The sequence below is a fragment of the Staurois parvus genome, unplaced genomic scaffold (assembly GCF_062004578.1).
Source record: "Staurois parvus isolate SC_StPar_1 unplaced genomic scaffold, SC_StPar_1.0 ptg000051l, whole genome shotgun sequence".
NCBI lineage: Eukaryota > Metazoa > Chordata > Amphibia > Anura > Ranidae > Staurois > Staurois parvus.
The window spans coordinates 6,134,763-6,143,351 of NW_028317847.1; the positions used below are offsets into that span (position 1 = coordinate 6,134,763).

An 8,589-nucleotide genomic window follows, 5' to 3' on the forward strand; every position below is an offset into this window, starting at 1 on the left:
TTCATTATCAAGGCATTTTGATATTTGCATAACTCCTCTCGAGAGTCAACCCACTGCTTGCATTAGAGCTGAGGCCACTTGAGATGAGTACTGAGACCAGACGCTGTGATGTTTTCAGGAGCCCTGTTGGCCCTTCCCACCAGTCATGATCTGCCTGCATAGCATAGAGAAGCACAGAGACCCACTGATTACATAGAAATTAGGATGCTGTTCTCTGAATCATTCTTCTGAAAGCCCAGAGCAGCTTGATGATATATCCTAGGTAAGTATGTCCCTGATTTCCTGGGTTCACAAGCAGTAGGTTGAATGAAGTTGGGCATCGTTGAACATGGATGAGGAGCTGGGAATGGAAGTAGACAAGGAGTGTAGTGCTGGAGTGTGGAGGGGGTGAGTGGTTCATCCCCTGTTGTGCTACATCATATCTAGAATAAAATGTTCCTTATCTATGATGTATTGGGATCTTTCTACAACTACACTTGTATTACCTCCCTCCCCCAACTGCAAGGATTACATGCTTGTTATATCTAGAGGTGGAGGAATAGGATATAATACTTACCTTATCCCTCGCTCCAGCAGGCTCCGTGCACTCATCTCTTCTCTGATACTCACAGTTGTGGTTGGGCCCTTACAGTCCTCACGTATAATGCAGGACTGTTGGTCCTGCAATGTGCTTCATGACAGCATGCTAACCCCGGTAGGAGCACCTTAGAGAACAGTCAGTAGAGAGGGAGCCTGCCAGAGTGAGAAAAAGGGGGGTATTACAGCTTATTCATCTGCCTTAAGAATTAACAAGCACTCAACCCTTGCTTTGGGAAGAGGTGGGGGCACCACTGCAAGGAACATTTTTTAGGTGCCCTCAGCTTGGTTGACATCACAGATTCTTTTTGATCTCTTTTTCTCCAGCGGTTGGGCAAATACTAAATGTTGCAGCACTAAGTAATAACCCCTCTATGTAGCATTCTAAAGTATGACCATGACTGTCCGTGGAGCCTTGATAACCTGGGTACACTAATTGAATGATGCTAGGTATCCTTCAATTTAAATAAGGAATGACATTGCATTAATAAAGTTATATAGGTTTTGTTGCGTCTATCTCACCCTGTATTAATAGTTCATTAAATCAATATTATATAAAAACCAATATATACATGCTCAATAATCAGTGAATAATTAATTAAATATAATAAATAAGCTTTGCAATGTCCCAGTTCATGGATATTATGCTCAGTTTCAGTGTTTTCTTCCAGTAGTATTCCAACCAGTATCACCATCTGTGCTTGAACCTTAACAGACACAGTGTATCCCACCACCGTTCACATATGCGCTCACCATTAGATGAGACCTGTATATAATCAGGTCTAAAGCACTTTTTCCCACCCTGGGGAAGATCACAGGCTTTTCTCCACTAGGTTCCCACTTCGGCTGGTACTGCAGATCACAAGTGCTGCACTTCAAATTTTCGGGTGTATGGCCCTTTAAAAAATGCCTCCCGGACTACAATTAAGCTGATACAAGAAAAGATGTCTCCATAGGGTAGTGTATTAAAATCCAGACTTTAATAATAGTATTGCACTTACATACAAAGAGAGCAATAAAGCTGTACAATGACAGACTGCGGGGCCCGCGGCTCCTGCGTCACTTCTGGTTTTGGGACTTGTCACCTGGCTCCGCCCAACATGTGTCGTCAGCCACGTGACTTCTTCAGGGGTATTTTCAATGTGCTTGATGACAGCATGCTAACCCCGGCAGGAGCACCTTAGAGAACAGTCAGTAGACAGGGAACCTGCCAGAGTGAGAAGTAAGGTGGGTAATACAGCTTATTCCTCTACCTTAAGACTAAGCCTTCGTTTAGGGGTGTCAAACTGGAGGCCCTCCAGCTGTTGCAAAACTACAAGCCCCATCATGCCTCTGTCTTTGGGAGTCTTGCTTGTAACTGTCAATCTTGCAATGCCTCATGGGACTTGTAGTTTGGCAATGGCTGGAGAGCCGCCAGTTTGACACCTGTGGTTTACACCAATGTATTTTTTAGTGCTTTTTGCTTTTTGCAGAAATGCACTACAGTCCATTTAATATGGTTTTCTATATAACATGTTCACATCTATGCTCTTTTGAGCTGCTGCGTTTTTGGAAAGGGTCATGGACATTTTAAAAAGCAAAAAGCAGCATTTTTGCTACACTAGAGTTCAATGGAGAAGCTGCTGAAATGCATGGTAGTGTATTTTTGCCGCATTTTGTGTTTTGCATTTTTATTCTGCCCAGCAACAAAAAAAATTCCGCTACAAAAAAAAGAGCTAAAAAAACCACTGTAAAAACGCTTCAAAAAAGCGTTGAAAATGCGTGTAGAAAAACTGCAAAACGAACTGAGAAAAGCACTGCAAAACATACAAAAAAACAAACTGCAAAGGTGTAAACGGAGCCTTAACAAGCATTCAACCATTGCTTTGGGAAGGGGTGGGGACTCCACTGCAAGGAAAATGTTGTAGGTGCCTTCAGCTTGGTTGACTTCACAGGTTCTTTTTGACCTTTTTTCTTCCATCGTTTGGGAAAACACTAAATGTTGCAGCACTAAGTAAGGACCACTCCACTCTATGTAGCATTCTAAAGTATGACCATGACTGTCGGTGGAGCCTTGATAGCCTGGGTGCACAAAAAAATTAATTGAATGATGCTAGGCATCCTTAAATTTAAAAGAGGAATGACACTGCATTTCTGGATCCATAAGTCTACAAGGGGACATCACTTGAGATCAGGTGAGTATAGAAGTCAGAACTGCTTTATTTATAGAGTGATGGAGGATCCACTATTGTATATTTTGCTCAAGGTATAATGGGACCTAAATAGCTCAGCTTACCCAGAATAGTATTTCAGTCTTTGGTAGTTGTTGGGTGGAGTTAAACCACTAAAAAGTCGATGTCTCTGTGGTAGACTCCTAGTGAAATCTATGCATGCCAGTTCCAAGGTCTAGCTTTGATTTTATTTATTGGTATTACTTTCCACATTGAGGAAGAATACAAGAGGAAGGGTATTGCACACCCAAAGGAACACCCAAAGCTCCAAGGTAGGCAAGAACAAAGTCAAGAACTCTGCCAGGGAGGTCTCGTTGCTAGAATCACCAAAAACACAAACTGCTAGAGGTGCCATAGCCCAACAGAAGCTGCCAGTAACTGTAATCGCTGTTTGGTGAACTTAACCTTTAAACTAGGAAAATGTTACAGCAATGTGGCTGTAAAAATGACTTTACCCTCTGAAAATCCATTTAACACTGCAGCGTTCTTTCTTCCCTGCATTTTATAATCACCAGCAATTTGTATGCAAATAAGTAAAATATTTCTCCCTTCTGTTTGTATGGTGTCTAATATTATAGAATTAATAGGATCCATACCATCAACAGAATTAAAAAAGGCAGTCGCTTTATATAAACTGCAAAATAGTACGTTGATTATGCACGCCACAAAAGAAAACTGTGTCCTAAAAACGGATTCAATTGGACAAGATTGAAAATGCTAATTAGCTTTTGCTTCTGATTAGAAAACTAGTTCCAATATAGATGATAATGACATAATTGCTGAATATGTTATTTAATCATGGTTTAATCACAATTAGGAATATATTATAGATGACTGGGACAAGAAAATTAGACAAGTGTTTTAGACTTATGGGTGATGTATTTATTTATAGATAAATTAACTGATTCATAGCTATAGGCCAACATACCATACTTGCTACTGTCAGGAATGGACTTGCCAATGGTGGTGGGACTCACCTGCCTTGTGGGCTGCAGTACCAGGGCTGGCCAGTGGGTGCTCTCAGCAACCAGAAGCTCACTCCTGCAGTCAGCCATCACCTGAGGCTGATTGCAGGAGGTGTATTTAAGGAATGGCCAGACCTGCAGTCAGTGCCTTGGTGTATGTTTCCCATGAGCCCCTGTACCTGCATCCTGTCTGCTTCCTGCCTAATTCCTGATTCTGCTTGATCCTGACCCTGAATGAACTCCGCCTGTCCTGACCTCGGCTATTCCTGACCACTCTCCAGCCTGCTCCTTTGGTACCTTTTCTGCCTGATTGTTCTGGACCCGGCCCGTCTGACTACGCTCTGCCTACTCCTTTGTGTCTTGTCTGCCCGATGATTCCTGACCCGGCCCGCCTGACCACTCCACCTCGCCAGCCCTGACTGCTCTTGTCTGTGTACATTCCGTTATCAGTTGGAGGTTTGGTTTTATTATATTGTGTGTTATATTTGTGTATAACCTTTAATAAATTATATTGTTACACCATACTTGAGCCTGCGTTTCCCTATGTCAGTTCACGCATCTCTGGTCTTACCGGGAGCCCTGACAGCTACATTGGGAGCAGCTCAATTATAATGTCCTTTCAGCACATCACGCACCCAACCCCCACCCCACCCCCCATTAACCTAACCAAACTTAGATGTCAACTAAGTCTAAATATTTTTGATGCAATCAAAAAATATAAATTTCTTTTTCTTAAACCCACTTATTGACTTTTCACTGTCATGAGTGGTCTATGAGTACAAAGACCTCCTGTGGATGGAAAACAACATTGCTACTGGGATGAACCTACCCTCATTGAAGCTTCAGAACCAGGCAAGGTGAGAGGAAGGAAATGGAAAGGTGGAAAGAAGCAGAGATTTGGGGGGGGTGGAGGACATTATAAGTGTGGCCATGGGGGAGTTTTAAAGGAAAGAATAGGAGAAAAAGAGAGGAAAGGAAAAGGAGAAAAATGGGAGAAAAGAGGAAAAGAGAGTAAGAGGAGAGGAAGGCAAGAAAGGAGGACAGGAAAGTAAGTGAAAAGGAAAATGTCAGGAAGAGTAAAGGAGAGTAAGAGAAGAGAGAGAAGAGTGCACAGGTGAGCAGAGGAGAAAATGCAGAGGAGAGGAAGAAGAGAGAAAGTGGGGAGAAGAGGAATAATGAGGAACAGGGGAAGGGATATATAGGAGAAGAAGGAAGGAGAGAAAGAGCAGACAAGTGGAACAAAAGAGAAGAGGAAAGAAGGGGTATAGAGCAAAGAATAGGAAAGGTGAAGGGAAGCAGGGACATAAGATGTGGAGTGGATCAGTGAGTGGATCAGAATGTTATACTGTATAATTTGTAAAAATAAATGTGACCATGAGGGAGTTTAAAAGAAAGTAGTGGAGACAAAGAGAAGAAGATGAAAGAGAGGAGGAGAAGAAATGAGACAAAGAAGGGAAAAGAGGAAAGGGGAGTAGGAGGACAGGAAAGAAAGAAAAGAGGAAAGGAGAATAAGAGGAGAGGAAACCGAGAGGAAGGAGAGAAAAGAAGAAAGGAGAGTAAGGGAAGTGTCAGGCTCCGCCCAACGGGATCTCTAGTGGTCCACGGCACGGGGTTTCCCAGGACGCGGAGTCTAAGTCCCAGTCTGCCTTTTCACCAGGGCCCCTGATGGTGGGGATGGACTTGGTGCAAGACTGAAACCAGGTCGCGTTCCTGGGCACCCCCGGCGGTGGCAGAGGGGTCCCGCTGAGGGTATGTGCCCGGGTTGAGCCTGCTGTGAAGGGGATGACAGATCCCGATCCGAGCGGGATGGATGGGATGACAGATCCCGATCCGAGTGGGATGGATGGGATGACAGATCCCGATCCGAGCGGGATGGATGGGCGACTGTCAGGAGTAAGTGAGGTCAGACTAGCCGGGTCGGTAACGTGCGGGCAGCGTGGTACAGGGGGAGTAAGCGGAGAATGGTCGGGGTCACAAGCCAGGTTCAGCAGGTAGCGGGCAGCGTGGTACCGAGGGTCAGGCAGAAGGATGGTCAGGAACGAGCCGGGGTCAGAGCAGGAGAGGGTCAGCGTAAATCAGAACAGGCAGAGTTTGGCAACAAGGAAAGGTACCTACAGGACAGGAACAAGACCTTGCAGCAACTTGGATATGCACAGGGCCATTTAAATAGCGCGCCCTGTTCTTCCATTGGTGCGGCCGCGATCGCTAGTGCGCATGCGCGGCCGCCGCCGCGATCGCCAAGGACCCAGCGCTCTGCGCATGCGCGCACCGCCGCGAGCCCGGGATCCCTGACAGGAAGAAAGCAAGAGAGTAAGAGGAGAGGAGGGAAAAAAAAGAGGAAATGAAACAGAGAGGAAGAGTAAAGGAGAGTAAGAGAAGAGGAAGAAGAGTGCAAAGGGGAGCAGAGGAGAAAATGAGGAGAGAAGAAGAACAATGAGGAACAGGAGAGGGGATAGAGAGGAAAAGAAAAGAAGAGAATGAGCAGACAGGTAGAACAAAAGAGTAGAGAAGAGGAGAGGAAAAGGAATCGGAAAGGAGAAGTATAGAGGAAAAAGTAGGAGAGGTGAAGGGAAGCAGGGGTATAGGGAGGTGTGGAGGACATCATTGAGTGGATCAGAATGTTATATATTTTGTAAAAATAAGCGTGGCTATAAGGGAGTTTTAAAGGTATGTAAAGGACATGAAGATAGGAAGATGAAAGAGAGGAGAGGAAAATATCAGAAAAAGAAGAGAAAAGAGGAAAGGAGAGTATGAGGAGAGGAAGAGAAGAATAGAAGAATGGAGAATAAGAGGAGAGAAAGGGAAGAAAAGAGGAAAAGAAACAGAGAGGAAGAGTAAAGCAGAATAAGAGAAGAGGAAGAAGTGTGCAAAGGAGAGAATGGGGAGGAGAGGAAAAAGAGTGGAAGTGGAGAGAAGAGGAATATTGAGGACAGGAGAGGGGATAAAGAGTAGAAGAAAAAAATGAGAATGAGCAGACAAGTGGAACAAAAGAGTAAAGAAGAGGAGAGGAGAGAAAAATGAAGAGGAAAGGAAGACTATACAGGAAAGAATAGGAGACGTGAAAGGAAGAGGCATTAGGGAGGTGTGGATCACCAAGTGGATTAGAATGTTATATAGTTTTAAAAATAAATGTGGCCATGGGGTAGTTTTGAAGGAAAGTACAGAGAAAAAGAAAGGAAGAGGAAAGAGAGGAGGAGAGGAAAAGTGAGACAAAAAGGAGAGTAAGAGAAAATTAAATAGATAGGAGGGGGAAAAAAGAGGAATAAAGAGTAAGAGGAAATGGAGTAGAAGAGTAAAGGACAGTAAGAGAAGAGGAAGAAGTGTGCAAAGGAGAGCAGAGGAGAAAATTGGGAGGAGAGGAAGAAGAAAGAAAGCGGAGAGAAGAGGAATAATGATAAACACAAGAGGGGATAAAAGAGGAGACGATAAGTAGAGAAGGAGCAGGGAAGTGGAACAAAAGAGTAGAGAAGTGGAGAGTTAAATGGAATGTAGATGAAACAATAGGAAAGGAAGAGGATAGAAAGAGAATGCAGAGAGAGGAAAGAATAAGCAGGAACAGTAGAGGAGATAGAGGAAAGTAAAAGGAGAAGAGGAGAATAAGCAGAGAGAAATGGGGAACAGAAGAGCAGAGAGAAAGGAGAAGAGAAAAAGGAGTAGAAAAAGAGAGAAGAGTTTAGAGTAAGTAGAGGTAAAAGAAACTGATAGAAATGGAATAATATCCTATGAGTGAACTGTCACCCGTGCACACATTCTGAATAGCAAATGATGAAAAGTTTCTACACTGTAATCGTTCAAACACAGATCCGAGCACTGTTCATTTACAGTACAAGAGAAAACTCAGCAACGTATGTTATCATTACACAGTGAGGTACCTGTAGGACACCTGTATAGAATTTGATTCATCCTTTGTTGGATTGAAGAGCTCAGTAAGTCCTTTAAAGGGTAGTTTTGATATCACAGAGTTCCCCATTTTCCTGCGTGATCCAAGGTTACCGGGAAATAGAAGCTGAAGCTTTGACCTGTGCAAACAGAGAAGAACAAAAACAAACAAATTTTTGATTCTCGGATTTATCGTCTTTGTAAATTTCCCCATGGCCTTTGATCTGCAGACTCTGTTAACACAAGCTGAACCTTTCGGTAACATCCACATCTTTTTATAAGAAATGCAGACCTCTCTATGTAAATATGTACTTCAGGTAGATAAATGACCGTTCTGCCATTTATTAAATGGTTACAGGACCAAGATGGATATATCTTAGACATGAAAGTTTAGATTTCTGACATTTTAAGGGGAAACGTCACACACACATATTGAATATATACATATATATATATATATATATATGTGTATATATATCTGTGAAATGTTACACTGTGTTTCAATCTGTATCTGAAATTCTCTGACTCTAGTGTTAGGTGAGCAGACTCTGAATTAAAAAATCGTTAGCTGCTTCTCTCTGGAGTCTGTTGAGTTGCACTGTGTTAGTCTTGTTCTCTAAGGGACTCATTTGTGCTTTGTTTCCCCATGGCGAGCTTGAAAATGTGAAAATCAGAGCAGTTAGAGGGCCACAAGTGACTCTATCATCTAAACAAACTTTCTTTTAAAAAGTTGTATCTGCAAAAAAGAAAAAAAACAGAACACTTACCTCTCTTGCTATATGCACCACTGAACACTGCTCCTATGCATAGAAGTTCGAGAGGGAGGTCTCTGCAGAAACTGACACTTCCAGGAGTGTCGATCTCCTTGTCCCTGCTGCAATTACTGGTTCTTACTGCCAGCCTCCACATCACTACGGTAGTTGTCCTGTTGTTACAAAGGGGTTGGGGGGGGGGGGGTG

At 43.3% G+C, this 8,589-nt stretch overlaps 1 long non-coding RNA gene across 1 annotated transcript; it reads right to left on the minus strand.

Moving 5' to 3' along the window:
- Positions 1 to 1,537: 1,537 nt before the first annotated feature.
- Positions 1,538 to 7,766, minus strand: LOC149470208 (uncharacterized). The gene is made up of 2 exons (XR_016310229.1): positions 7,624 to 7,766; positions 1,538 to 1,783 (listed from the first exon to the last, which is right to left on the minus strand). It is a non-coding gene; the product is annotated as an uncharacterized LOC149470208 (long non-coding RNA).
- Positions 7,767 to 8,589: the final 823 nt, after the last annotated feature.